The sequence below is a fragment of the Lissotriton helveticus genome, chromosome 12 (assembly GCF_964261635.1).
Source record: "Lissotriton helveticus chromosome 12, aLisHel1.1, whole genome shotgun sequence".
Lineage (NCBI taxonomy): Eukaryota > Metazoa > Chordata > Amphibia > Caudata > Salamandridae > Lissotriton > Lissotriton helveticus.
Window position 1 is genome coordinate 370,880,620 of NC_136073.1, and position 27,927 is coordinate 370,908,546.

Sequence of the window (27,927 nt, forward strand, 5' to 3'; positions counted from 1 at the left end):
AACACTGAAAAGTAGTAAAGTTAGACGGTTTGTCTAAGTTTACCTTTGTGAATTGGGCCCTATTTTAATGAGGACCTAAACACAATCACCTGCATGCACTATCTCTGTGGGGACTTAAACATCGTATAAAGGCACACTATCTTTGTGGGGACTTAAACAACCAGTAATAACACACTATCTTTGTGGGGACTTGAGCATCACTATAATAACACACCATCTCTGTGGGGACTTACACATCGCTATAATAATACCATCTCTGTGGGGACTTGAGCATTCCTATAATTACACCCAACCTCTGTGTGGACTTGAACATCATTAGCCTCACACTCTTTATAATGGGATTTAAGCTTTGAATGTGCACACTATTGCTATGGAGACTTAAACACAATGTTCCATATGTTAATTTCTTTATGTGTTTGTTCCCTTATCTCCTAAGATTTTAAGCACTAATAAATAGGTTAAATACAGCTTTAAGGGTCTTTCTTTAAGCGTGATATGATATTTTCTGGCACATTAACAGAATCTGTCTTTAATGTATACCCCTAGTATATAGTAGCAATTCATAGTGTGTGTGTGTGTGTGTGTGTGTGTGTGTGTGTTTTCTCGTGTGTGTGTTTGTGTGTGTGTTTTCTCGTTTGTGTGTGTGTGTGTTTTCTCGTGTGTGTGTGTGTGTTTTCTCGTGTGTGTGTTCGTGTGTGTGTGTGGGTGTGTGTGTGTGTGTGTGTTTTCGTGTGTGTGTTTTTGTGTGTGTGTTTTCGTGTGTGTTTTCTCTCAACGATAACTCCTGGACTCACTTTCTGCCACAATGCCAACTTCGAGTACACACAAACTAAAATCGATCTATTTCGTTTTACTTTGAAATTGCACAAATATTTCAAGTTAAGATCACATACCAAGGTGTCACCGAAACAAGGAACTAGACTGACCCCTTAAGTGGCAAAGATATGTCGTGCATTGAGGCCATGGAATCTCTGAGAACCGATACGGAATCTGTGCAGGCAATGGATATGGTGCAGAGGGCTGCAATACAGGGGATTGAATAGGAGGGGGAAGAAAGTCAATTTAAACCCCCCTCTACATTCATCCCACAATCACCATGGGACGCAATCGATGCTTTCACAGAAGCTATGACTATCGATTTGGTCCAGCATAGGAAGGCAACCAGCCAAGCGCTCATAACCTCACCAAAGCACAGAATAAAGCCCTGCAAGATTTGATGACCGATAAGGAAATCATAATAAAACCTTCGGATAAGGGGGGCAATGTCGTCCTGCTGTCTAGAGCATACTACCAACAAGAGGCCATCAGGCAACTCTCAGACAATAAGTACTATACCATCACCACCAGGGAAGCTTTTGAATCCAGCATCAGGGAATATGATGACCTAATTCGGAAATGGTACAATCTCAGTATGCTGGGTAATGACTAACATCTTTCTACGATGCAGCAATCCAATGACGCCGACGTTCTACCATTTGCCCAAGCTACATAGGAACAGTATTTCTCCGCCAGGCCGTCCCATCGTTGCCTCGATAGACGGACTAACTGAGAACATGTCCAGATTTATTGACAATATCATTTTTCCCTTGGTTATGAACTTGGAATCTTATATTCAAGACACCAAAGATTTCCTGAATAAAGTGTCAGACATGAACTGGAAGTCGGATTATCTATTTTTGGTGATGGATATCACCGGCCTATATACCACCATAAGCATGGTTTAGCTGCCGTTAAATACTACTTGGACAACCGTCTGATCCGTTTTGCACAACACAATGTGATGATCCTTGAGTTTATAAAATTCTGTTTAACTCATAACCTATTTCTCTTTGAGGACAAACTCTACAGGCAGACCTCTGGCACGACAATGGGCACCTGCTTTGCCCCCAGCTACGCGAACTTGTTTGTTGGCTGGTGGGAGGAGCAGGTACCCAGGAGCAGGTACCCAGGAGCTGTAAGATTGACCTTGAGAATGGGAGGGTGGTACACTGGTACCGTTACATTGATGATTTATTCATCATGTGGCAGGGCATGAGGAATACGGCGGAGAAGTATATTGAATGCTTTAATGAGAACCACTTCAATGTGCACCTTTCTGGGACAATTAGCGGGGTGGCAGCCAACTACTTGGACCTATGGGTGTACATTGAAGATGGAAAAGTACACACCTCTCTATAGAGGAAGGAGACAGCAGGCAACTCCATCCTCTTCGCGAAAAGTGGCCATCCACCTAAGCTCATCAAGAGTATCCCCTACAGGGAACTCTTGAGGATCAAAAGAAACAGTACACAGGACCGGGAATTCGAGGCGGCTGCCTCAGAATGCCTGGATCGTTTCCGCCTCAGAGGCTATGAGGAATACCTACTACAGAATACTTTGAGGAGAGAGGATCCCAAGGGTGGACCTACTTAAAAAGAAGCTTGTCGCTACGAACACTGCAGATGAGGGAAAATTTAGAATGATAACACCATACTCCCTCAGAGCGAGCACTCTGAAGGCAATGATGCGCAAGAATTGGCACATCCTGCTGACAGATTCTGTGATAGGAGAAGACTTGCCACCATACCTGCTAGTGACCTTTAGCAAGGCTAGATCACTGGGGGACATGCAGGTACGGAGCCACCTTGAGGTACCCACGCTGAAGCCGAAAACTCTTAAGGAAATGAGGGGGTTCTATCCTTGTGGGAACTGCAAGGCATGTGCAACTAGCCGGAGGATATTACTGTAGGACATCCCAGATGCAGGCAGGACCAAAAAGATACTCAAATTCATCACCTGCAGCACCACCTATACTGTGTACTGTTTGGTGTGCCCGTGTGGTTTGCCCTACATCGTTAGCACCATCAACCAGCTTAAGCTGAGAGTGTTAGAACATCTCCGGGCCATAGACAGGGTAGATCCATCTTACCCAGTAGCCCGGCACTTTGCAGAATACCACAAAAAAGACAGAAACAAACTGCAATTCTTTGGGCTGAATCATGTTCCACATAATCCTCGAGGTGGTGACAGATTGAGGCGGTTGAGACGCCTTGAATCTTGGTATATAATTGATTTATCTACCAAGTATCTGAAGGGTCTAAATAGTGGGGAGGATATGGCAGTCCACTTAGGAAAATGAATTCTATTTACTTCACTAGACTCTGATTACTGCCTACCCATCCCTGTGGTGTGATTTATCCACCCGACCCATTACTGTGACCCCTGCTATGATTTGAGATGTACGACTTTATTTGATCAATTATTCGGATTAACAATGTCTTGAAAAAGTGCTTTTTTGATTACTCTTAGGATTACTCTATATTTACTGCATGAACTGTCTCCTTATTCAGATCCATCTGTTCTATTTTATCGTATTCTATCCCGTTCTACTTTAGTTTCTACTTTTCCTTTGGTAGGGGCGAAGTTGTTTTGTTAAACGCGGTTTACAACTCTGCAATTGATGCTAGAACTGTGTAATTATGTAGTACATATATACAGCGCTTTCCTGTCTATGATTAGAACACCGTCATGCATGTTGGTATTTTTCGCATGGTACATGTTTTCCAAGGGACATATGCCGATCCACGGCTTTATGTTATGAAATTGTATATTTTATTCATGAATGCCCAATTTACTTTCACCATTTATTGATCTATGATACTATTCTGATAGGGCTCTCATTCTGGGAACCCGCTTCAAAACGGCGTCATCACTAGCTATGGTTGGGCTGGTCCCTTGTTCATGTTTACCAACACAACTTTATTTAAAGCTGTGTTTACGTGGTGAGTAACACTGACGAAGGTTAACACGGAAACGCGTCTGTTTATTAATTAAAAACGCTTTAACTGCTACCTCCGGAGTGCTGTGTTCCTTTTTCGACGAAAGAGAGGATTTTGAGCGATATATATATATATATATATATATATATATATATATATATATATATATATATATATATATATATATATATATATATATATATATATATTCCTATCTATGTGCATCCTCTGACTTCCCTCAACTGTTTCTCATGCTCTGAGGTACTTTGATGTATCTCCCTGAGGTGCAGATAAGCTGTCTAGGTGTAATGTCTTGATGCATCCAAGGGGTCCGATGGTGTCGCTGCATCACTAGCTATCAAAACTGTGGTGGGTGTGTCACGAAGGGGGTGTTTTGCTGCATCTTTGGCTACCCAATCAGCCAGGGCGTTTCCGCTGGGTAAAAAATCCTGAGCACTAGTGTGAGCTGCGCACTTCAGCACTGCGACTACATGTGGCAGTGTTACGGCTTGTATCAAGTCCTTCAAGAGGGGGATGGTGCATGACGGGACTTCCATCAGATTTGAGGAATCCGCGTCTGCACCACAGCATGGTTTTAGAGTGCACTGTTGTGGTAACATTGGGTGGATCAGAGTATGCTGTTTTTGTTTCTCCTTTCCTTGTTCGAGGGCTGCCGTTAAAGTTAGTAGTTCAGTAGCCTGGGGGGCTAAGTAATGAAGTGGCAACAATATTTGGTCTGTTGCCTACAATATATATGTAAAGTCAAGTTCCATGGCTTTGACCACTACTGCACCTGTGTTTCTCAATCCCATCTCCTAATCTATTGTAGAAAAGCCATATTAAAAAATATGCAACATTACCTGGAATGGGGTGTGCAAAGTAGGTAGCAAGATTGACTGTGTATGGCGCTTAACTATTTTGAGGGATGGTGATATTATTTCATAGCCTGATACTATCTGTACAATAACACCCAGAGCACTCCAAAGTGTTTTTCTAAGGTCTGCAAAATGGATGCGCATCCGTTCATTTAGAATGAGTCAATGGTCCAACTTTGTTTGCACATTAGAAACCATACACGTGTTTTGTCTTAAACAACCTTTTCAAGGCTGTAGATAACAATGAACACGTATACAAATACATCTTTTTCAATGGAAATAGTGCATCTAGTGCCCTCGTATGCCTCCATGCTAGAGTAAATATATCGTGGGAGACAATGTGTCTCGGGCTGAAAGCTGGCTCATAAGAAGACCATAGCTACAATAAGACCAAATTTCAACGGAAAACAAAGTGTGTGGGTCACCCCCAAGTGAAAATTGAAACCTCCATTTACATATAAATAGAAATATAGTAAATCCCAAGTGAAGAAAGAGAAACCCTGGTGAACAAGCACATGCTGAAGACCTCTAGAGAAAGTGACGCAGCAAAGATGAATTAAGAAACAAAAGACAAAAATTAAGAGACAAAAAACACCTCGCTCCCAGTAAAGTGTCATAAGCAATTGAAATAAAATAAAAAGTCAGTGTCAAATAGAAATGTACCAGAAAACTATCTAAGTAAATGAAGTAGGCATGTCCACAATGGTCCAGTAAGTAAAGTCCACAACCATAGAGGAATGTATTTTTTTAAAAACATATTTTGAGTTTTATAGATCTGAACAGATACATTCATGCCTCTATCTTTGATACGTATCCAGTTATAAAAGGTGTTACGTCTTTAAAGCCGTACTTATAACATCTATAAACAATAGATTCCTGCTTCACATCACTCATTGTACATTCTCTTACGCAATGTGCTTGCAGTGCTATAATACGAGGCAGTACATAGAACAAAACCCCTAACTATACCCCAACAACCCCCCTCCCCTAAGGTCTCTATCCGCCTATTACACATTTTCATGGACATGCAGTGGCCAGTCTCGCCGTTATTTGTACATAGTCCGCACGTACAAAAGTGTAAGAAACCCCCACAATGGTCTGTAGCATTTGTATAGCATGGGACACATTTCTACGAATCTTCCACTTACTAGTCTTCGGAGTCCGAGTTATGAGATCGCAACCCCTCTAACATGACTTCCCATTCAAGGGAGATCAGGGTTTTACGTAGGCCTCGGATTTCTTCTCTACGCTGTGCCCCACCCTCTGCACCACCCCAACGCAATAATTCTGTGTGCCAGGCACGCACTTCAGGGGATTTACGAGATTTCCATCACATGGCGATGTTTCGAATAGCCAATGTAAGTGCAAGGTTTATTAATTTGTATTGTACCTTGTGGGTAGAGATGTGAGTATGAAGACCCAAAATGCAATCCCCCAGTGTGTCAGTAATAGCAAGGTGTGTGGCAGCCTCAGTTATGTTTTGGACTGTATCCCAATATCCCCATATCTTCGGGCATTCCCATACCATGTGTATGAAACCCGCTCCCTCTAGCAGGCATCTCTGACAGGAGTGCTGCGTTTGGGGAAACATCTTATCCCGTCTGTTCGGGGTTAAATATGCACGATGTAACACCATTGTTTGGATAAATTTGAATTTTGCATTCCGTGGGACTTTCCTGGGGTGCTCCGGTATTATAGCCCATTCTTTATCCGACAGGTCTCTTCCCATGTAGAACTCCCAGAGGGTCTTCAGCGCCTGCAGGGGTGCTCTCGTATGTGTGCTAATACCAGCGTACAGCCACTTAATCAGATGTTGTCCGCCGCCAATATAATATACCATCTTAACCAGTTTGTTTTCGGGGGCGGGGGGGGGGCTCTCCTCTGTGGGGCCCAGTGTGTCTTAATAAATCTAATCGGTGCTGCATGCATTGGGTACAAGTGTGCTGGGGCGCTAGTCTCATTTATAAACGTATCCATGATCCATTAGTGTCTCCTCCCCAAACAAGTCAGCCACCGTGCTGATACCCGCATCCAACCAGGGCGTCACTTTGCGTTTTGTAAGCCTACCACTGGCTAGTGTGATTCCTAATAATGGTATGTTCCCTGCGTACCTCTGTGTCGTATTTGTGTACTGCAACGCCGCTCTCCAGCACCGTAGCGCCGTCTGCAGCCAGGGGGGGGGGGGGAAGATCTGTCGGGGCTCTGCTGCCCAGTAGGAGTAAAGCGTGTAGTACCCCGCTATCTATGTCTGTGTCTGTATAGTCGACTTCCTGCAAATTGCGTTCCGCCGTCCAATATGATAACCACTGCAGCTGACATGCGTAGTAATGGGCACGAAAATCCGGTACACCTAGGCCACCCGCCCGGGTACCCACTTGTAGTTTCTTGAGGCTAATGCGTCTCCTGCCCTTACCCCAGATAAGATCCGTAACCAGAGTGTTGAGCAAGCTAAAGGTATGCTGTGGCACCATCAGAGGCAAATTCGTAAAAAAATATAACCATTGTGGCAAAACAACCATTTTTGCTATAGCTGCTCTGCCTGTGACAGAGTGGTAACGCCGTCCAAAAAGTGACACTAGACCTCAGTGCCCTAATTTCTTTGTTCAAGTTGCCTTCTAACATGTCTTCCTGCTTTCTATAGATTTGAATGCCTAGATACCTAAACGTCGACTGTGTGACTTGGATGCTAGTGCCACCGACATCTACATCAGCAGTGCCCTCCTGTTCCACAAAGAAAATGCATGCGTTTTTGTGGTATTCAAACCCAGTCCCGATAGGAGTTCGAAATGCCGATACGTCTCGAACAATGTGGCCAGCGGCCTACGGAGATCCGATATATACATGAGGATGTCATCGGCTTGCGCCGAAAATAAGTGGGTCGTATTACCTATTCTTATCCCCCAATCGAGGAAGTCCTGTCGTAGCTTTATGGCCAAAGGTTCTAATGCTAAAATAAAAATGAGGGGCAACAATGGGCAGCCTTGCCTCGTCCCTTTATGTATGGTGTATTCATCTGAGATGTGTTCCCCCGTTCTTGTGCGTGCTGTGGGGGTGCTATTTAATATACGTATCCATGTTATGTACTCTGCCGGTATCCCAAATTTTAACAGCGCCTGAAACATGTATTCCCAGTGTATAGAGTCAAAGGCCTGCCGGAGATCCAGCGAAATACAACCAGCATGTGGATAACGCTTCGGGGCCTCTGTCAACAGGTAGTGCAGTTTCCTGATGTTAAGGGAGGTACTGCGAGCAGGTAAAAAACCTGTTTGATCTATGTGTATCAACTTCGACAAGTGTGAGAGCAGTCTATTGGCTAACACTTTTTACTAAATATTTTGTATTCAGTGGGCAATAACGATAGTGGCCGGTAGTTTGTCATGTCAGTGTGCTCTCTATCCGGCTTTGGTAGTGAAATAACCAAGGCTTGGGCTGTCGTAACAGGTAAAGAGCCCTCCTCCCATATTTCTTTATATAGTTCCACTAATTGGGGCACTAGAGCCTCTGCATATGTCATAAAACTTGATGGGGAGCCCATCTAGACCTGGTGTTTTGTTGCGTTGTAGCCCCTTCATTGCCACCCTGATCTCATGTGATGTAATGTGTCCTATAAGGCCCTTTCTGAGCGGTTCTGGAATTTCTGGGCATGTCAGGGTGGATAAAAAATCCTCTGTTTGGTCCCCAGTGGGGTTGTCAGGTACCCCATATAGTGTGGCGTAATAGTCACGGAACGCCGCGTTAATCTCCCCTTGAGTGGTAACTATGTCCCCATTGTGTTTAACAATCCGAGGTATGACCACTGATGGAGGGGCATCGCGTATGAGGCGAGCCAGTAATGCTCCCACCTTGTCGGCCTCGCTATGGGCACTTTGTGTGTATGCCGTGTAGTCTATGACCCTCAGCGATTCCAACAATTCCGCATGTCGGATTCATGCCTCTTGATGGAGGCCTTTTTGCTTCGCATCCGTAATTGCCTCGTTCTCCAGCCTGCCCATTGTCTCCTCAACTTCCACCAGTGACTTGTGGAGTTCCTGCCTCGCTCCCACCGTCGTACCAATAGCCTTCCCCCACACTACCGCCTTGAATGCGTCCCACTCTATTAATCTACTCGTGGCCGTATTGCTGTTGTCTATAAAATAATGGTCGATGGTGATGGAGAGGGCATTGCGGAATACTTGGTCCTCAAGGAGTTGCAGCCAGAGGCGCCATGTTGGGTCCGGTGTAGGCACCCTGCCCCATGTGATGAGTAACTCAAGTGGGTTGTGATCGGAGAAAGTCTTGGGAAGATATGTGGATTCTATCACCTGCATTGCTATCCTGTCGGAGCAGAACACTCTATTCTGGTGTGGAGGTCGTGCACTGCGGAGTAATGAGTATTCCTTATGTAGTGGGTGTCTCATCCGCCATACATCACGTAGCCCCCACCCCTCCGCCCATCTTGTTAGTGCTTCGGTTTGTTTGTGTACACCAGCGCCTTGTAATGGTGGGTGCAACCTGTCCAGGGACACATCTAGCACTATGTTGCAATCTCCCCCCAATATCCGTGGGTGTGCCTCCCAGCCTGCTGTTGCCCTGCTCAACACATTCCAATATTGATCTTGCTCATAATTAGGGGCATAGATATTGCCCAGTATCACCAATTGGCCATCCAATGTTCCTTTGAAGAGTAAATATCTGCCCAATTTGTCAATTCTCTGTTCTTGTGCAACAAAGGGCACCCCATGTCTGATCCATATCGTGGCACCCCTTGCGTTATTAGAGTAGAGGGTGGAGAATACCTGTCCCTTCCATTTCTTTCGGAGTTTCACGACTTCGCTTTCTATCATGTGCGACTCCTGCAGATATACAATTTGAGCCCTGCGGCGCTGTAGCTGGGCGTGTATCCTGTGACGTTTGTGTACTGTGCTCATACCCCTTACGTTCCAAGTTATCATTTTGTACTTCCCGGGTGTATGCATCATTGTATTAACCATAGTGTGGAGGAATGTAGTGTGTCATACAGGCAGACCAGCATATCAATAATGGCAGACAATTCGAGACAGTTCCCATTCCCAACTTCCCCAATACTAGGTCCAATCTTAAAACTGTACCGGACCACAACTCTTAGTAACTGACCCACTACACATTTAAAGATCAACAAAGAATACAAAGATTGAACTAATAAAAAGGAAAACAAAGGGCATATATAGCGCCTTCGCCATATGGGGGGTTGCGCCTGCGCTCTGCACGTGGTAGGGGGTGTCAAATAGCTGCCAGGTTTGAGCCACTACGGCGCCAGAGCACTAATAATCGCTAGTCTGTCACAAATTATTTAAACTAGCTTGAGGAAGGGCAGACACAGCTGCAGTGTGTAATTACAAAAAAGGTACAATACTTGTATAAGTCCCTCACCCAAACAGGTCCGTGATCAGCTGTGGAGTCACTGAGGGGAACAAGGCCACACTACCCTTGGAGTCCAATCCCTGCGGCGACTCCTCTTCCGTAGAGGACTTGGTGTCCGTCCGTGGTGCATTCGTGAAGGTTGCCGTAGCCAATATCGCCTGCTTCTTGTTCTGCCTTATCTTTTGCGAGGTGACCTGTACACGCCCTGTGGTTCTTCTCGATCTACCACCTCTACGCCCAGTCAAGGTGGCTTCGAAGGATTTCTGCCTCTCCTCAGCTTTTGCTGCAATCTCCTCCGCGTTGGTTAGTTCTATTACCTCTAGCCAATCCTCAACATCTCCGGGACTTTAAAAAAAGTACGATTTTCTGGTCGTGCAATATTTTCAGCCGTGCCCGGAATAATAGTGCATACTTTATATTCAGGTCTCTAAGCTGTCACCGCCATAAGAGGACCGTTGCTTCTGTACTAACATCGTGTAGTCCGTAAATAAGGAAATCCTCGCGTTCTCAAAGTTAATCGGCGCCGCCTCCCTGGCTTTCTGCAGCAGAGTATCCCGGTCACGGAAATTCAATAACTTCACTATGAGGGGTCTCGGAGGGGCACCCGGTTTTGGTCGCCCGGTAGGTATTCTGTGTGCACGCTCTATACAGTATTGTGAGGAGAGCCCCTCCGTCGTGACATGATCTTTGAACCATTGCTCCATATATCCAGTTGCGTCAGGTCCTTCACTTTTCTCTGGCAGACCAATCACCCGGATGTTATTCCTTCGTGCTCTCCACTTTTTCCAGTAAGGTGTTCCACCTGTGTCTGCAACTGTTTCACATCTGTTTCAGTTTGCTTCTGTTTGGGTAGCAGCTCCGCCAGTGTCGTCGCATGGTCTTTCACCTTCTCTGCCGTTTTGACATGATCTGCCCTAAGCAATTTAAACCAGTGGACAGGGACCCTATTTGTAGCTCAAGTGCTTTCCTTGAATCCCGCATTTCCCGCAATATAAGATCCAGCTTGTCTTCCGGGGCAGGCACCTTTGTTCGGGGGGACACAACCAGACCCCAGCGTACCGTCCGTGCAACTTAGGCCCTCTTGTGTCTGGTCCAGGCCGCTCTGATCCTGCTGTCTTGGCCTGTTTCGCCCCATCTTGCCCAGTGATCGTGATGCAATCACACACTAGTCCAGAGATGCGCAAAGAGGGGGGGCCCTCTAGAGACTGCTTTCCGACCCACACACGTTATGCCCTTCGCTGCTGCCGTTGAGGTGGACGTTCCTGGCCTACAAGACCACCTCGGGTCTCAGTACATGGCAACAGTGTACATATAGGGCTTACAGATCTCCCCAGTTCCTACAAGGCTCCACAGTGACCTGCAGTGGGGCAGATCAGTCCCAGTTCCACGTGACACACCTCGCAATGTTGTCTCTGGGGCTCTCTCACCGCCGTATCGCAGCACTGGAGGGGAGGGGGAGAGCGATGTCGTCGTCAAGGATAACACAGGGCACCCACACCCGCATTGGCACTGCGCCTCTCCCAATTCCATCTGGGTAGAGCAGTAGGGTAGGTCAGCATGACGTGTGCCTCTTCAGGTTCCCTCAAAAAATCATGCTTGCGTTTGTGCATCAATTTGGCAAAATGGTTTATGGGGGGCGTGGCCAAGATGGCGGCCTGACAAGACTTGCTTAACCCGGCTCCCCGGCCCTGATCCCCGTATAACCTTCTCATTAGCCAGCTATGTCCCTAAAATCACAGAATCCTGTAGTGCTGAGCTGTGTTTTGTGGCGCGACGCTCTTGGCTGGAGTAAATCACAGGTGTAGCCGCCGGAGCCCCTCTCTGGCCCTCTGCGGTGATCCTGGTGTGACAGAGTGCTATCATGGCGGCTGTGAGCTGAAGCGTCCTGCCGTGCCTTGCAGACGACGGGCGGCCAGCTGACCACCGCCGGCGGAGAGAGGTGGACTGCACTGCGGCGGGGGATGAGCCCCAGCAGAATCGGACGAGCCCTGGCGCGCAGGCTGAGCCGCCGGGCACCGCGACCGGCGACGGCCTAGCTACTCCCGGTGAGCCGTCCCCAAAATTGAGGTACCGGCTCAGGGCCTGGCCTGGACGAGAGGAGAACCCGCCTGCAGCTGCGCCCTCGGTGTGCCCAGGCCGAATCGCCCCCTCCTGTGGCGGAGTGGATGCTCTCCATCATCAGCTGCCTGACCCGGGAGGCAACTGCGGGAGACTGAGGTGAGAGGCTGGGGCACGGGCGATCGCCAAAATTGAGGCCCGGGGCCTGGTCCGGGAGGAGGAAGGGGCCCACCCGCAGCTGCTGCCAGGTTGGGGGGCTCCTGGCCGGGATCCCAGAACACTCGCCTGCCTGATTGTGTAGCAGCTGCCCCCCACACCCGCAGCAAGGAGGTAGAACTTCTACAGCAGGAGGTCCTTCGCTCCGGGAGCAACAAGTGGACCTCCAAGCTCATGTGGAGGACCTCGAAAACCACTCCCGGAGGAACAACATACGGGTCAGGGGAGTGCCACTGAAAGCAGAAGGAAATAGCGTCACTTGTTACCTGCAGGAGCTATTCAGAGAGATCCTTGGGGAGCCAGCGGAGTTTGACATTCGCATTGATCGCGCGCACAGAGTTGGCATAGCGCGGCGGGCAGGGCTCGAGTCGGGGTACCACGCAGGTGGATGGCGTCCCCCCACTTATTTTACTAGGAGCTCGATAACTGGAGCAATGGAGCCACACACTCACTCTTTGGCCTCTCTGGAGCGAGATCGGAGCTCATTCAGAACGCTGGCTTCTCTGATGCAATCGCATCTAAGGGGTGAGCAAGGGGAGGCAATGAGTCTGAAGGTGCAAGCCACCTTTCGTGACTTCACTTCCTGTTGTGACGTCAGCGTCCCCCGACTTCTTTTTTTAGGACCCCCCCTACCCAGCTGGTATTCTAGCCTACCTCCCGGACTTTACCTTGAACGAGTGGATTTTAAAGGAGGCCCACCAGAAACAACCTCTTAATTTCCGGGTTAGCCCTATTCCTTTTTCAAGACCGATCAGCCATCACGCTGAAGAAGAGAGGGGCCTTCAAGGTAGCCACGACGTTCTTGCGCGATAGAGGAGTGGCCTACTCTTGGGGTCACCCATTTCGTCTAGTCTTTAAATGGAACGGGGCTCTGCACCAACTCCGATCACTCCGCGAGACATGCGCTTTACTGGACATCGATTTGCCAGAAGATGGGGATTCTGGAGAGACCTTACCACGACGATCGCAGGACGGGCCCGCGCAGCGATCCAGAGGCGGATTTGGCAGCAGGTACGACGATGCTCTTCTAAGACGATTCTCAAAACTGACCCGGCGACGATGGCCCAGGAACAGGCCGCGGCCATCCAGGAGGTGGTCAAAGACACTACAGTCCAGTCCTGAGACGCTCTGATCAAGGGAGATGCCTCTATTATGTTTACCTTTGAAAAGGGGGAAGAGGTGGGGGAGTCACCGGGACTGCCACTGCCACGTTACCCTCCACTATGAAACTCTACGGACCTGAACTATGTTCCGATAGGCCCGAGACTATGGTTTGCAACTGGGGATTCCACGTTGGGGCAAGGGAGGGGGTCGGGGGGTCGGTGGGAGGATGGTTGGGGTTGAGATGGGGAGTTGAAGGGCTGGTGGGGGTGGCATTCGAAAAGGAAGGGGGAAGGGGGGATCAGTTGGGGTTGGGATGGGGCGATGGGGGGAGGTGAGGGGGGGTGTGAGGGAGGGAACCAGTGTGCCAGGGGGGATTCTGCGACATGCGCACATCACACCCCACGTACTTATCTTATCCGGGTGTTGTCACCCTTCCATAGCACCTTTCCCCACTTAATCTGAGATGGCCGATTCCAAGTTGAAGGTATTGACCCTTAATGTGAAGGGCCTAAATAATCCTATTAAGCGGAGGGCTGTGATTTCATATTTGGAAAACTCAGGTGCCGAGATCTGCCTGCTCCAAGAGACCTATCTCCTTGCGAAAGACTGGCATAGGATGCACTCCCGCGCCTTCCCCCATCAGTTTTTTTTCTTCTCTCCCGGTGAAAAAAGCAGGGGTAGCCATTCTAGTGTCTAGGCGTTTTCAGGGACGGGTGGAGGACAAAACGGGGGAAATCAAGGGCAGGCTCCTCGCCCATAGCTTCTCAATAGGTGGTCAGCGCTTGACGATCGGCTCCCTATATACTCCAAACACAGGGCAAGAAACCTTCCTAAAGAGCGCCATTTCAGAATCGCTCCAACCCCCTGACCCTTTCCTACTTCTAGGGGGGGACCTCAACTTGGTAATCGATACCGCTATGGATAGATCTGGGCATAGATAGGGGGACACAGGTGCTCTCTCCACCACAGGCAAGGCTTGGCTACACGAAAGGGGTCTGATGGACTTCTGGAGGGCAAAACACCCTGATAGGTCTCTATTCACCTTTTACTCCCACGTGCACTGCACCTACGCTAGGCTGGACCACTGCCTCTGCTCCTCTAATTTAGCTACGTACCTTGCGGACCTTGACATCGTACCGGCGGCTCTGTCCGACCATGATGCCGTTGAGCTATCGCTCGCGATCCCCAAGCCTAATCGTCCCCCTGGAACATCGAGGCTACGTGGAACTCTCTTGCAACGTCCAGAAGTCGCCAAGCAACTTCACAAGTGCATTACTGATTACTTGGCTATTAACGATACGCCGGGGACGTCTGCCTCATCCCTATGGGGGGCCCTGAAATCGGTGGCCCACAGCGAGCTTATCGCGATAGCGGCCGCGGAGGCCAAGGCCCGCAAGGCGAAACGAGAGGACCTCACTGCCCGGGTCTCTGAACTCGAGAGGGTTCATAGTCGCACAGGGGCTCCGCGGATGTGGAAGCAATTAAAAGCAGCCAGGGCCCAATTAGCTAGCCTAGATACAGACGGGGCAGAGTTTGCAGCTCTTCGCCTCCGTCACGCTTACTATGTCGGGGGGAACCAGACTGATCGCCTGCTTGCCAGCGCGCTGAAAGCTAAGACCCAGCGCTCGAAGATCCTAGGCCTCTGGGATGAGAACGGCGCTGTAGTTGAGGGGGATGCACAGGTCGCTGAAGCATTTCGCGACTTCTACGCCTCGCTGTACCACGCTGACAGTTTCAAGCACGCACATCGATGAATACTTAGAGAATGCGGGGATCACCGCACTTTCCTTGGCAAGTGCAGATGCCCTGGAGGCCCCCATCCGACTGGACGAGGTAGTAGCGGCTATACCTGGTCTTCGGCCGCTTAAATCTCCAAGACCGGATGGCTTCTCAGCTGGTTTTTACAAAACCTTCAGCTCGCTTCTTGCTCCGGTCCTTACTCGGCTCTTTAACTCTTTCGGCGGCCCAGACTCCATCCCCTTGGACATGTTGGAGGCTGAGATCGTGGTGTTGCCTAAACCTGGCAAGGATCCAACACATTGCTCAGTGTTCCGTCCAATCTCTCTCCTCAACTTAGACCTAAAGCTCTTCACTGGAGTGCAAGCTGCGCGCCTTGGGCCGTTCCTACCTGGGATTCTAGAGCCTGATCAATCGGGCTTTGTCCCGGGCCGCCAATGCAGCGATAATACCAAACGGATCCTCCACCTGGTCGACAAGGCTCATTTTCAACAATCCGATTCAACTCTGCTGGCCATCGACACTGAAAAAGCGTTTGACTGGGTCGATTAGACCTTCCTGCAGAGGGTCTTGGCCCGCTTTCAGGTGGGAGATGGCTTTCAATCATGGATCGCGAGCTGCTATCATCACCCTTTAGCACGGGTTCGCCTGGGCGGCCTCCGCTCGAGCCCGTTCGAGATTCAACGGGGCACGAGACCGGGGTGTCCCCTCTCACCTCTTTAATTTGCTCTTTATGTAGAGCCACTAGCGCAAAATGTCCGCCATAATCCCGATATCCATGGCATCACCTTCGGAGGGGAACTCCACGACATCATAGCTGCTCTCGACCGCCCAGAGCACTCCATCCCTGCGTTTCTGGGGGGATTGGAGTCCTTCGGCGCGGTATCTGGTTTCATAATAAACAAGGGGAAATCGCTGATACTGCCCATGGGCAGGAATGCCCGCACCAACGCGGATACGCCGACATACGGAGGAGGCCGGCGGACGGCAACACAACTTCCATACCTGGGTATCACCCTCGCCCCTTCCACGGACGCCATGGTCGCCCTCAACTACGCGACTCTTACCTCCCAGATTCGGGCCGACCTTGCGAGGTGGTCCAAACAACCACTCTCCCTACTGGGACGGGTTGCAGCGGTGAAAATGTCGGCCCTGCCCAAGATTTTATACATCTTCCAGACCGTCCCAGTGTCACCCTCAGTTGACACTATCGCGACCTTACAGGCTGCTTTACACCATTTCATCTGGGGGGGGGGGGGGAGCAGCGCCCGTGCCTACATAAACAACGGGCATGGATGAGGGAGGCCTCGGGATCCCTAATCTCCAGCAATACTTTCAGGCCTCTCAACTTCGCTATTTGGTGGAGTGGTACAGGCCGGTGGTTGTTCCAGGATAGGGCGATGGCCCAGACCTCCCTTTGGAAGATTCCGTTCCTCGCCCGACATAACAGGCCGTGGTATCTCTTGCGGTCGCCCATTACCCGCACCGTCATGCGCGCTGGGACAGTCGCCGTTAAAAGAGGCCTTACGACCTTTCCCTCCCCGCTCACCCCCCTCCTAGACAACCCGGATCCCCCCGGGCAATGACCCTCATGCCTTCTCACAATGGCGTGGCATGAGCTGCAGATCAGCAGGCCACCTCTTCGACCCGCAGGGCTTTCTCACCTTCTCCGATCTTTCGCGGGGATACGATGTTGTCTCCCCCCCACCTGTTCCAATAATTCCAGCTCCGCCACTGGCTTACGCATCCAGACTGTGCCCCCCTAGCAGGCAGACACATGACCGATTTTGAGAAGTGGTTGGTGACAAAAGAATCAGGCAAACACCTCATCTCTGACCTCTACAAAATGCTTACACCTCCAGTAGCACCAGGCTGGGCGGCGGGGCAAAGGCGCTGAGAGACAGAGCTCGGGAGGACACTGACGGATCGGGAATGGGGCTACATATACTATAGAGCCTCCCACACTACACGCAACACCGCAGGCAGGGAGACCGCAATGAAATTGGCTCTGTACTGGCACCTCACCCCTGTCCGCCTTAATAAAGGGAACCCTGCCCGCAGTGCACTTTGCTGGAGAGGTTGCGGGGAGAGAGGTACCATGACTCATCTCCTCTGGGAATGCCTGGAAGTTAGGGACTATTGGAAAGCGGTCTTGGACGATATATACAGTACATTTATCACTGAGATCCCGAGATTCCCTGCCTATGCTATTCTAGGCCTTCCCAACGCACTCACTTTCCCCCTGAGGTCGATAAGAGGACTCCAAATGGGGATTGCCATGCAGGCTGCATCACAACATATCCTGTCACTCTGGGGATCGACCACCAGACCCACTCACACAGGATAGCTTCATAGACTCTGGCATACACTGGGTATGGAGCGCATTCAGGCCACACTCACACAGTCCGAGGACACGTTCCGGAAGGTTTGGTCGCCATTGCTGTCCCTCCTTTCCACTGAGTTCAATGAAATCACATGCCCTAGATACCTCCGCCTCACGGAGGCACCACAAGAGAAGCTGTGAACTTGTGGAGGGTTGCGCTGCGCTAACTGTGAACACATTGATGACTGTTTTCCTGGTATGGCACACTGGTTGGGCTTGGGAGGTGGGTCTTTGGTTCTTTTTTTTTTTTCACTTTTTGTTCACTTAACAGGCCTCGCACACACGGCTCTTGCATTGTAATTTTGTACTGGCGCATGTATCTTGCTTGCAGTTTGATTTGTTGAGAAGACATGCTTGTCTGTCTCGTCCGCTTTCTATACATGTTGCTCTTCTACAGCATTAAATTGCCTGTCTTTGTCCTTGAAATCAATAAAAACAAATTTAAAAGTAAAATGGTTTATGCACCGCAGACCCAGCAATGCCTTTTACAGGCCGCCTTCATTGCACACGGCTTCAAGCAGCATGCAGCGAGCACACGCCTCCACATCCGCACAGTTTCAAGAGGGCAGTCGGGAATAGTCGATACCGCTCACGGCCAGACTCCCAGCAGTAGCCGGCCCAATTGCAAATGGCCGCCGCTGCCGAGGGGTACGCCCGCTAGTCCCGATGTTTTCCCAGTCCTCCCCCGTCTCAGTAGTTTATTAGGGCACTGCTCCGCCTTCCCTGCCGACTCCGGTCTGCCCCGAGTTGTAATGGATGGGTCCCCGCGCTCCAGTATGGGCGCAGTCTGTCGGAGCTCCGTCACTGGGGAAAAGCAGGCCTCACAGCATCCCCAGGCTTGCGTAGATGCATGCCCCGGAGCACCATTGCAGGCTCCCTCTCACCTGCCAGTGGGTCTACGGTCGCAACTCCGGTAATTCTGTGGCCCATAGGTGCAAAGACGTGCTGCCCCCTCCGCCCGGAGCGTTCGTCTCAGCCCCGAAGCACCGGCCTCCGGAATCCGTGGTGTCAGGCTGACGATCCGGGCTGCCGCCCTTCTCATATCTGCGCCATACGGCCTCGGCGATAATATTGGAACTTGCCTCTCGCATCAGCGTCTGATCAGCACTGCAACCATAGAGGAATGTAAACAACCATTGAGCAGCAGTGGCAGGCACAGGTAAACTCGGAGGGGTGGGGTGGGAGAGGGGGGGAAGTCGACAAACTATGGAATAGGTATAACAATACTTATTCTGTTTCGGCTTCCCCTGCCCTACTCACCGCGCTTACCTGTGCCGGCCGCCGCTGCCATTCAGTATCCAAAATTGCATGGATAACACTAAGATAATAAAAACATAGTCGTAAACACACACCTGCCTGTACAACTGTATTAGTAGGTAATTGTTGGCTACATCGAGGGACCTTGATAAGCCCATGTAGGAAAGTACCCTTTTTTTGCATAGTTACCCCGCCCTTTTTTTTGGCCTGATATCTGATGCACTGGGTACCTGCCATTCGGGTTCTCAGTGCCAGTGTTCCTTCCCAAAACTGGGAGTTTGTCATTACGAACCCCACAGCTCCAGGTTGTCTTTACTGAATGCTGAGAAGTTTATATGAAACTTCTCAGCACAACTGATGCCAGTGTTGAATTTATTGTAAAATTCACTCAGAGGGCATCTTAAAGATGCCCCCTGAAAAACAACCAGCTCCCTTGTGTCCAGCTGACTGGTCTGCACCAGCCTGCCACTTACATTTTTCTGACCCCCTGAGGTGGGAGCTCTTCTGCTCTTGTGGGTCAGGGACCAGCTACTTGGGGTGGAGGTGCTTCACACCTGCCTCCAAGCATTAACAGAATTCAGGGCGGTGAGCCTCAGTCTTCCTGCCTTTTGATTATGCTAGCCAAGGCCTCTCTAGCTAATGGAGATGCTCCTCCCCCGACCAAGCCCCACTTCTGATGGCAAGGTTGACGGGAAAATCTGTAGTCAGTAGGTGTGTCCCCTCTCTGCCTGGACCACCCGTAAGGTGCCCCCTCCTTAATGAAAGGACTCTACCCAATCCGGTTAGGGGATGCCCCTCTCCAACGGGAGGGACATAGAAAGGGTGTAGTCACCCTAAAAGGCAAGTAGCCCATTGGCTACCGGCTGCCAGTACCAGCAAACCCCCTTAAATTGAGTATTCAGGGGCACCCCTGAACCTTGATCCTGAGATTCCTGTAGCCTACGAAGGACGAAGATACTCAGTGACCCTATGCCTAGTTAATTACATGTGACACCCCAGTACCCTCACACCTCTCTGTGCCTTTGACAGTGACCCCATGACTGGTGACAGGTAACCCCCTGACACTTCATGTGTGCCTCTGATCATAATCCATCACAGGGTCACTGACATCCTCGGAGTAACTCCTGGCCCTTTTGATAAAATGAGATGCCCTATGTACCCGTCTCCCTGAGACAGGTGACCTGGCACCCGGTGGTACCATCACTGTGAACCCTCGCCCCACTCTCTGCCAGTCACTGCAACATTTCACTCACTCAATGACTCCCGCCTGGCCTTGTCACCCCTCGCGATCTCACAGCCCTCTGGGCTGGCTCTCCATCCGGGACCTCCCCCACTTCTCGCCTGCGCTGCCATCTTCAGCCTGTCCTGAGGGTTTGCTGCGCGGAGGAGCTGCTCCCACGATCATGTGACCCTGCGGTGCAGACAAAGAAGATGGACAGCTGCCTGTCAACCCTGAGTCCGTCCCCACGGGGGTTGCCATTATGGAGTCGCTGTCAGGCAACGAGGGCTCAGAGATGGTCAGCTGTGCACAAAACTGGGGCATGGATACCCGCACTCTTATCCTAAGAAGGGAGGCTTGATGAAATAGGGTGGTGTCGCTCCCAAACCTGCTACCGGTCCTAGCTGTGAAGGGGCACTCTCCTGCTCGCCACCGTCCCAGTTTTATGTAGTACGTACTCTACCCCAATTAGGCATTGCAGCGCTTTACATGAGCAGCAGTTGTATTACACAAGGGTAGAGGATGGTGAGTAGTCACTGGAAGGATATCTATTCTAACAAGCATTTGCAATGCATTAGAACTCACGTTTACGCAAGACCTCTTGAATAGTCATCACGGAAAATGGGTGGGCGGGAGGGGAAGACATGGACAACAGGAGTGATGGGGGAGAAGGCACGGACAACGGGAGTGCGGGCGCCGGGAAGGGGGAAGAAGGGAGCGAGAAGGCACGGAAAACGGGAGGGAGGGGGGAGTAGAGAAGGCAGAAGAGAACCTCATTAAAGAAAATGGTGCTCACAGTCTAAATAACCTGTACCACGTAACACTCAAAGTAAGGGACCAGTAGCCATGGGCGGATACAAATGACGACATGGCCGGAATAAGGAGTGACTAACAAGCCTATAAAAAAAATCGAAAGGCAGCATTTACGAAGGGCAAGCCAATGAAGAATATGGATGGGAGAGTGGCCTGGGCTTCCCTCACCTACTGAACTACAGCAGATCTTCACCAGAGCAGCGCTTGCGTGCTGACTCTAGCCTCAACCTTAAAAGGGCCCCACATTTTTTCCCTCTTTGCTGAACCAGATTGGCAGTCAAGTCTAGCAATATGTCTAGCAGAAGCTTTCCAACGCACACAGGAAGGAGGCGCTACTGAGACCCATTTTATCCAGATTTCATTTTGTGCAATAATTATTAAAATGTAGATTGAACTGGGTGTGGAGCCTCCCCAGGGGGCCCATCTCCAGCCAGGCCCCAAAATATAATTAGTGCAAGGCTTACGTTCCCCAGAATCCTGGTCAACACCTCAACCACTTCTTGCCAAAGGGATTGGATATTGAATGGCTGGACACTGCCAGATGAGATAGACATCATCCGCATTCTCTATCGTGCACTTAGGACAGTCCCTTTTCTTACCTCCACACATCTTTGAGAGCTTCTTAGGAGACCAGTATGCCCTGTATAGTGTGAATAAATGATTCCTCCTGAGTGGTGCAGACTTCACTGATGACCAAAGTGTATACATGGATACTTTCCATAAGTGAAGGATTTCACAGCCTGGCATGTCCAGTTTCCAAATCTCCTCTGGTAGAGTTGGAGGGACATCTACTCCCTGTACAAGGGCCCAGTACCACTTAGATACTTCCTTCGTATGTATGATTTCTTTGTATTTCATCCTCTATTTCAGTTTCCAACCCTAAATTAGATTGTGCACGAGACCAGATTACTAATTGATAGTATTTGAATCTGGACAATCTGTTGTCCGTACTTCACACTAAGGAGTCCCACGATACCAGAGAGCCTTGCTCCACTAGCTGGCCCCATTTTACTATACCAGCAGTTAACAATGGGCCAGCTAAGCTATCTTGCAGACACAAAGGAGTCCCTGGGTATTCCCATATCTGGGCCCTGCTACTATAGTATGGGATTCCCAGGATTCTTTTAATTTGGATCCATACTTTGCATGCTGTAATTAAGACTTCAAATTTGATATTTTTTCAATAATTAGGGTGACCCAATTGAATAAAAATTATTACCTTCCTCTGCGAGGTTTTTTGTTAGCACTTTGAGGCGTGCTGGGATATCCTGGTTGTCCATCAACAGTAGCCTTGCATTTTTCAGAAAGAAAGTCTAGTAGTTGAGTTGAAAGTCCGGGAGTGCTATTTCACCATTCACCTTTTTTTCCAGAGTTTTTTCCATGCAATTCTTACAGTTTTTGTCACCATATAAAACTACTAAGTTCTCCCTGTAATTTGTTAACCCATTCTGGTGTGAAGTGTAGAGAAAGGGTGTTAAAATGAAGGTGAATTTTCGAAGAATCCTCTTTTTAACTATATTTGTTTCTCCCAGAATCAAAATCGGAAGAGTGGCTCACGGGCGCAATAGTTTTATTGTTTCTGTCATAAGTTTGTTGAAATTCATGTACGCCATTTCATCCAGGTCTTTAACTAAACGACTGCCCAAGTATCTGATTTCTGACTTTTGTAGAAGATCATTGGTTGGTCCCGTCCAAGTCATGATCGCTCTCTTGTCTTCGTTAAGTAGGTAGCCCAAGAGTTTTCCAAAGTTGTCTACTACTTCCATTATTTCTGGCAGTGACGTTTTTTTTCAGGTCAGTGCCCGCCCCTTCCTAATGAAGGAGCAAACCTTGATAAGGACGGTATGACAAAGGAGGTGCCAGGATCAATCCAGTCACGGGGACTGATTTCACTGTATTTAAGGAATGTGGGGTATTACGCCGTCCCTATTTGTTAAAAGATAAAGTAATTGGGTGTGTATCTTAAGGTCACACTCACTTGAGTTTTGATGGTCTTTTTAGAAAAAAATGCACTGAAAAAATAAGATTTCTTTCTGTATATATTAAACATAAAAAAAAGAATTGAATGTGGTGATTGCCTATACTTTTCAGATGTAAAATGGTCCCTCATTTATCACACTAGAGCTACTTCCTAGAAGGCATCCGACTCGCCATCCCTGGCGGGTAGGAGAGTTCCCACCCTCCTCTTTGCCGATGACACCCTGCTCATCTCTAAGTCGCCTATGGGCTTACAAATTCTCCTCGATAGTTTTCAACTCTTTTGTGAGAAAAGGGGCCTTCAAATTAACACAGATAAAACCAAATATTTGATCCTCAATCCACCGAAAAAGCTTGGGAAACAACCATTATTAAATCGGGTACATTTGGAGAGGGTCAAAGAATTAACGATTATTTGGGCATCTGTCTGTCCGACACCATGAGGTGGTCCACACACCTTCAAAAGATGTTGTTGAGCCATAAAAGGGTGGCAGGGGCTCTTCTTAAAGAGCAGCGCTCATCATCCTTTAAACCTATAGCTCCTGTATTGGATATCTATTCAGCCAGAGGGGTTAGTGCGGCCCTGTACGGCGCTGAGCTATGGGGATCGGAGAATGTTGACCAGTTAGCATCCTCAGAATCCAAATTTTTGAAAGATTTATTGTCCCTCCCTTACAGTACCCCAACCTTACCACTATTTCTGGACTTGGGATGTCGCCACATCAGAGACCAGGCTAGACTGCGCCCTCTGCTCCTCTGGGCTCGCCTTTGGAGAGTCCCAGAACTTTCCAGTTATGCAGATGGTCTTAGAGAGATACTAGAACTGCCTGGATGGTCAAAGATCGGGTGGCTGCGGGACGTAAAATCACTACTCTGGGAGTTAGGGCTTTGGGAGTCATGGTATTCTAGGACTGCCCCGCCCAAATCTACCCTGAAGATGATTTATTGGGACTGGCTGACGCGGAAGAGAATCTCGAACCCCGACCTTTGTAGATCCTCTAGGGACTTTATCTTGGTAAAGGATGTGTTTTATCTGGGACCCTACCTCGATGTAATATCAAAATCTAGAGACAGGGCCCTGTTTATCAAATTTAGATTGGGTATTTTACCAATAGGAGAATTGAGATCGACCTGGAAAATCCCGGTGCAAACCATTTCAACATGTGCCTTTTGCCCCCAGAGGACTGAGTCGGTTCCTCATTTATTTTTTGAATGTCCTGCCTACAAAGCCCCTAGATCTAGATGGCTAAAACCTATCTGTAGGGATTTGGGTATGAGGCGTATGGTAGCCCTGAGAATTTTAAAGTATGACACCCGGCCCTTATTTGTGTGTGAAATTGCAAAAATTTTAAGTTGGGCCTGGGTGATCAGATCAAGAAGGCTTAAATTAATTGTTTAATCTGAGATATTAACTGTACCTGTTTTAGCTAATTTATAAATGTTATCTTTTTATGGAAATCTTAAAGAATATAATGTTTTGAATCTTTTCTATTGTATGTACTGCTTTTTAAGATTTTATTATCGAAATAAAGCCTATTTTGACTGACAGAAGGCAGATTGAAGCATCATATCACTAAAAGCATGACTGCGGGAGAAATACTCGTATGGGCTCATCTAAGATGTGATTGACAAGGTCTCAAGCCAGTGGATGAAGAGGGATCATATAAAGAAACCACTGGCTGAAGGTGGCTAACAAAAAGCCTAGTCTATATTGGAAACAGTCAGTCTAGCAGAGTGTCCTAGCGAACCTAAAGCAGTTGTAGCACTGGGGAGGAATACCCAATCGATCAATCAATCATTTGTAAAGCGCACTACTCACCCGTGAGGGTCTCAAGGCGCTAATGGCAGGGGGAATGTTGCTGCTGTTTGAAGAGCCAGGTCTTGAGGAGTCTTCTGCAGGTCAGTAGGTCTTGGGTCCGCCATAGCGGATGGGGAGGGTGTTCCATGTCTTGGCGGCGAGGTGGGAGAATGATCTGCTGCCGGCGGTCACTCTTCGGATGCGGGGGACAGTGGCGAGGGCGTGGTGAGCTGGTGGGTGGGGGTGTAGAAGCTGAGTCGGCTGTTGAGGTACACTGGTCCGGTGCTGTGGAGTGATTTGTGTGCGTGGGTGAGGAGCTTGAAGGTTATCCTCTTGTTGACGGGGAGACAGTGCAGGTCTCTCAGGTGGGGTGTGATGTGCCTGCGGCGAGGGATGTCAAGGATCAGGCTTGCGGAGGAGTTCTGTATGCGTTGGAGCCGTTTCAGGAGTTTGGCCGAGGCTCCTGCGTAGAGGGTGTTTCCGTAGTCCAGGCTGCTGTTGAAGAGAGCCTGGGTGACCGTCCTTCTTGTTTCGGTGGGTATCCATTTGTAGATCCTGCGGAGCATGGGGAGGGTGTTGAAGCAGGAGGAAGAGATGGCGTTGACCTGCTTTGTCATGGAGAAGGTGGAGTCGAGGATGACTCCTAGGTTGCGTGCGTGGTCGCTGGGCATTGGAACTGTTCCTAGTGCGGTCGACCACAAGGAGTCGTCCCAGGCCGAGGGGGTGGATCCGAGGATGAGGACCTCCGTCTTGTCCGAGTTCAGCTTCAGTCGGCTGTTTCTCATCCAGTCAGCGACAGCCTTCATTCCCTCGTGGAGGTAGGTTTTGGCAGTGTGGGGGTCTTTGCTGAGGGAGAGGATCAGCTGGGTGTCATCAGCATAAGAGATGATGTTGAGGTCGTGGAGTCGTGCGACGTGGGCAAGTGGTGCCATGTAGATGTTGAACAGCGTTGGGCTGAGGGATGAGCCCTGGGGTATGCCGCAGATTATCTCGGCTGCTTCGGAGCAGAAGGGGGGGTTCTGCTGGAGAGGAAGGAGGTGGTCCAGTCCAGGGCCTTCTCCTGGATCCTGGTGTCGTGGAGGCGTGTTCGTAGTGTGCGGTGTCAGACCGTGTCGAAGGCGGCTGACTGGTCCAGGAAGATGAGGGCCACGGTTTCTCCGTTGTCTAGCAGGGTCATAATGTCGGTGGCGGCAATAAGGGCAGTTTTGGTGTTGTGGTTGCTGCGGAACCCGGACTGGGACGGGTCCAAGATGCTGCTCTCCTCGAGGAATCTGGTCAGTTGTTTGTTGATGGCCTTCTCGATGACCTTCGTTGGGAACAGGAGCGGATGGGTCGGAGGTTCTTGAGGTCCTTAGGGTCTGCCTAGGGTTTCTTGAGTGAGTCCTTGATCTCGGCGTGCTTCCAGCTCTCCGGGAAGGTTGCAGTTTCAAAGGAAATGTTAATGGCTTTCCGGAAATTGGGTGCGATGGTGGTGCTGGCTTTGTTGAAAATGTGGTTTGGGCATGGGTCTGACGGGGATCCGGAGTGGACGGTGTTCATGATCTTGATGGTGTCGTTGATGTTGGTCCAGGAGGCTGGTGGGGGGGTGTTGGTCGTGGGGGTGGAGGTCTCTGTGGTTGCCGGGGTGGTCGTGGTGTTGAAGCTGTCGTGCATTTCTGCGATCTTGCGGTGGAATAAGGTGGCCAATGAGTCGCACAGGTCTTGCAAAGGTGGGATGACGTTGGGTGTTGGAGCTGGGGTTGGAGATTTCCTTCACGATGTTGAAGAGCTCTTTGCTGTTGTGTGCGTTGTTGTCTAGGCGATCTTTGAAGGAGGCCCTTTTGGTTGATCTGATGAGGTGGTGGTGTCTGCGGGTGGCGTTCTTGTGGGCTGCGTAGCTTTCCGGTGTTTGTTCATGGACCCAGTTCCACTCTGGCTTTTGGCAGGTTTGCTTGGAGGTTTTCGGAGAACCTGCTAGCCTTCTTGCTAGTGTGGCTGTTGGGGGGGAGGGGGGGCGTTTCTAGAGCGGGGCAAGGGTGTTGGCGTAGTCGTCGAGCCACTGTCTGAGGTTGCGGGCTGCGGCGTCTGGGTCTGTTGGGTCTATGGGTGGGCTTAGGGCGAAGGTGGTGGTTAGCTGATCTTCGGTGACTTTGCTCCAGCCGCGGCGAGGCATCTGTTAGGTGCTGTGGTGGGTTTCCAGAAGGTGAAGTGGATGCAACGGTGGTCGGTCCAGTGGAGTTCGGTGGTGTGGTTGAACGAGACGTGGGCGCTTGCTGAGAAGATGGGTTCAAGCTTGTGGCCCGCGGAGTGGGTGGGTGCTGGGACGAGTTTTCTGAGTCCGAGGTTGTCGATTAAGGGGGAGGAGTTGGAGTAGTTGTTGTTCTCGAGGTGGAAGTTCAAGTCCCGGAGGAGGATGTAGTCCGTGGAGGCGAGGGCCTGTGTGCTGACTAAGTTGGCGATGGAGTCGCTGAACTGTGGTCGAGGTCCGGGGGTCTGTAGACGAGGGTTCCCCTGAAGGTGGTGTTTGGGTCAGTGTGGACCTGGAAGTGCAGGTGTTCGGCGGTGTTGAGGGCGTCATCAGTGTTTGTTGAGATTTTGAGTGTGTTCTTGTGGACGATGGCCAGTCCTACTCCGTTGGTGTGGTCCTTGCGGATGATCGTGTAGCCTTCCGGGATGGCTATGGCGATGTCGGGTGCCGAGGAGGGGTTCAGCCAGGTCTTCGTCAGGAAGGCGACGCCTGGGGTGTTGGTGTCGAGTAGGTCCCAGAGTTCAACGGCGTGTTTGCGGGTGGAGCGGTGTTGAGAAGAATACATCTGAGGTGGTTGGGTTCTTTGGTGGGTGGGTTGGCGGGCCGGATGCTAGTGAAGCTACAGTTCCGGCAGGAGAAGGGTCCTTGGGTGCGTTTTGGGGCTGCCAAGCAGCATGTGCATGATCGTCCGGCGTTGAGAGCGTGGACGGTGCTGGAGTCATAGTGGATGTGGGGGCCAGGGGACCTGGCGCGGTCCTGGCGCGGTCCAGGCCGGGACGGGTGCAGACTGGCTTGCCTTAGACGCACCTTCGGCACGCCCGCTGCGCGGCCTCCATATGAGGGTATGTGGGAGGGAGGAGCAGCTGGGAGCCCGGCGGCGAATGGGAGTTCATGGGGACGGTGCCACAGGGGCGCAGCAACGGGAAAAACCGGCGAGGGACAGCGGGGGGGGGGGGGCCGAGGGAGAACTAGGGCACAGAGAGAAATCAACAATATGGGCACAGAAGAAACCAATTAAGGCACAGAAAGGGAAAAAAAAAAGGAACAAGCTGGTCACAGAAGGATAACAAGTTTGAGGGGTGTAAAGCACAGGACAACGGTCTGTGATCTACCAGTAGGTGTTTCA

General features: G+C 50.0%; 1 protein-coding gene across 3 annotated transcripts in view; it reads left to right on the plus strand.

Annotated features, from left to right (window-relative positions):
• The window catches only part of TDRD12 (tudor domain containing 12), a 3,388,409-nt gene that overhangs the window by 71,421 nt on the left and 3,289,061 nt on the right, over positions 1–27,927 (plus strand). The window lies entirely within an intron of this gene.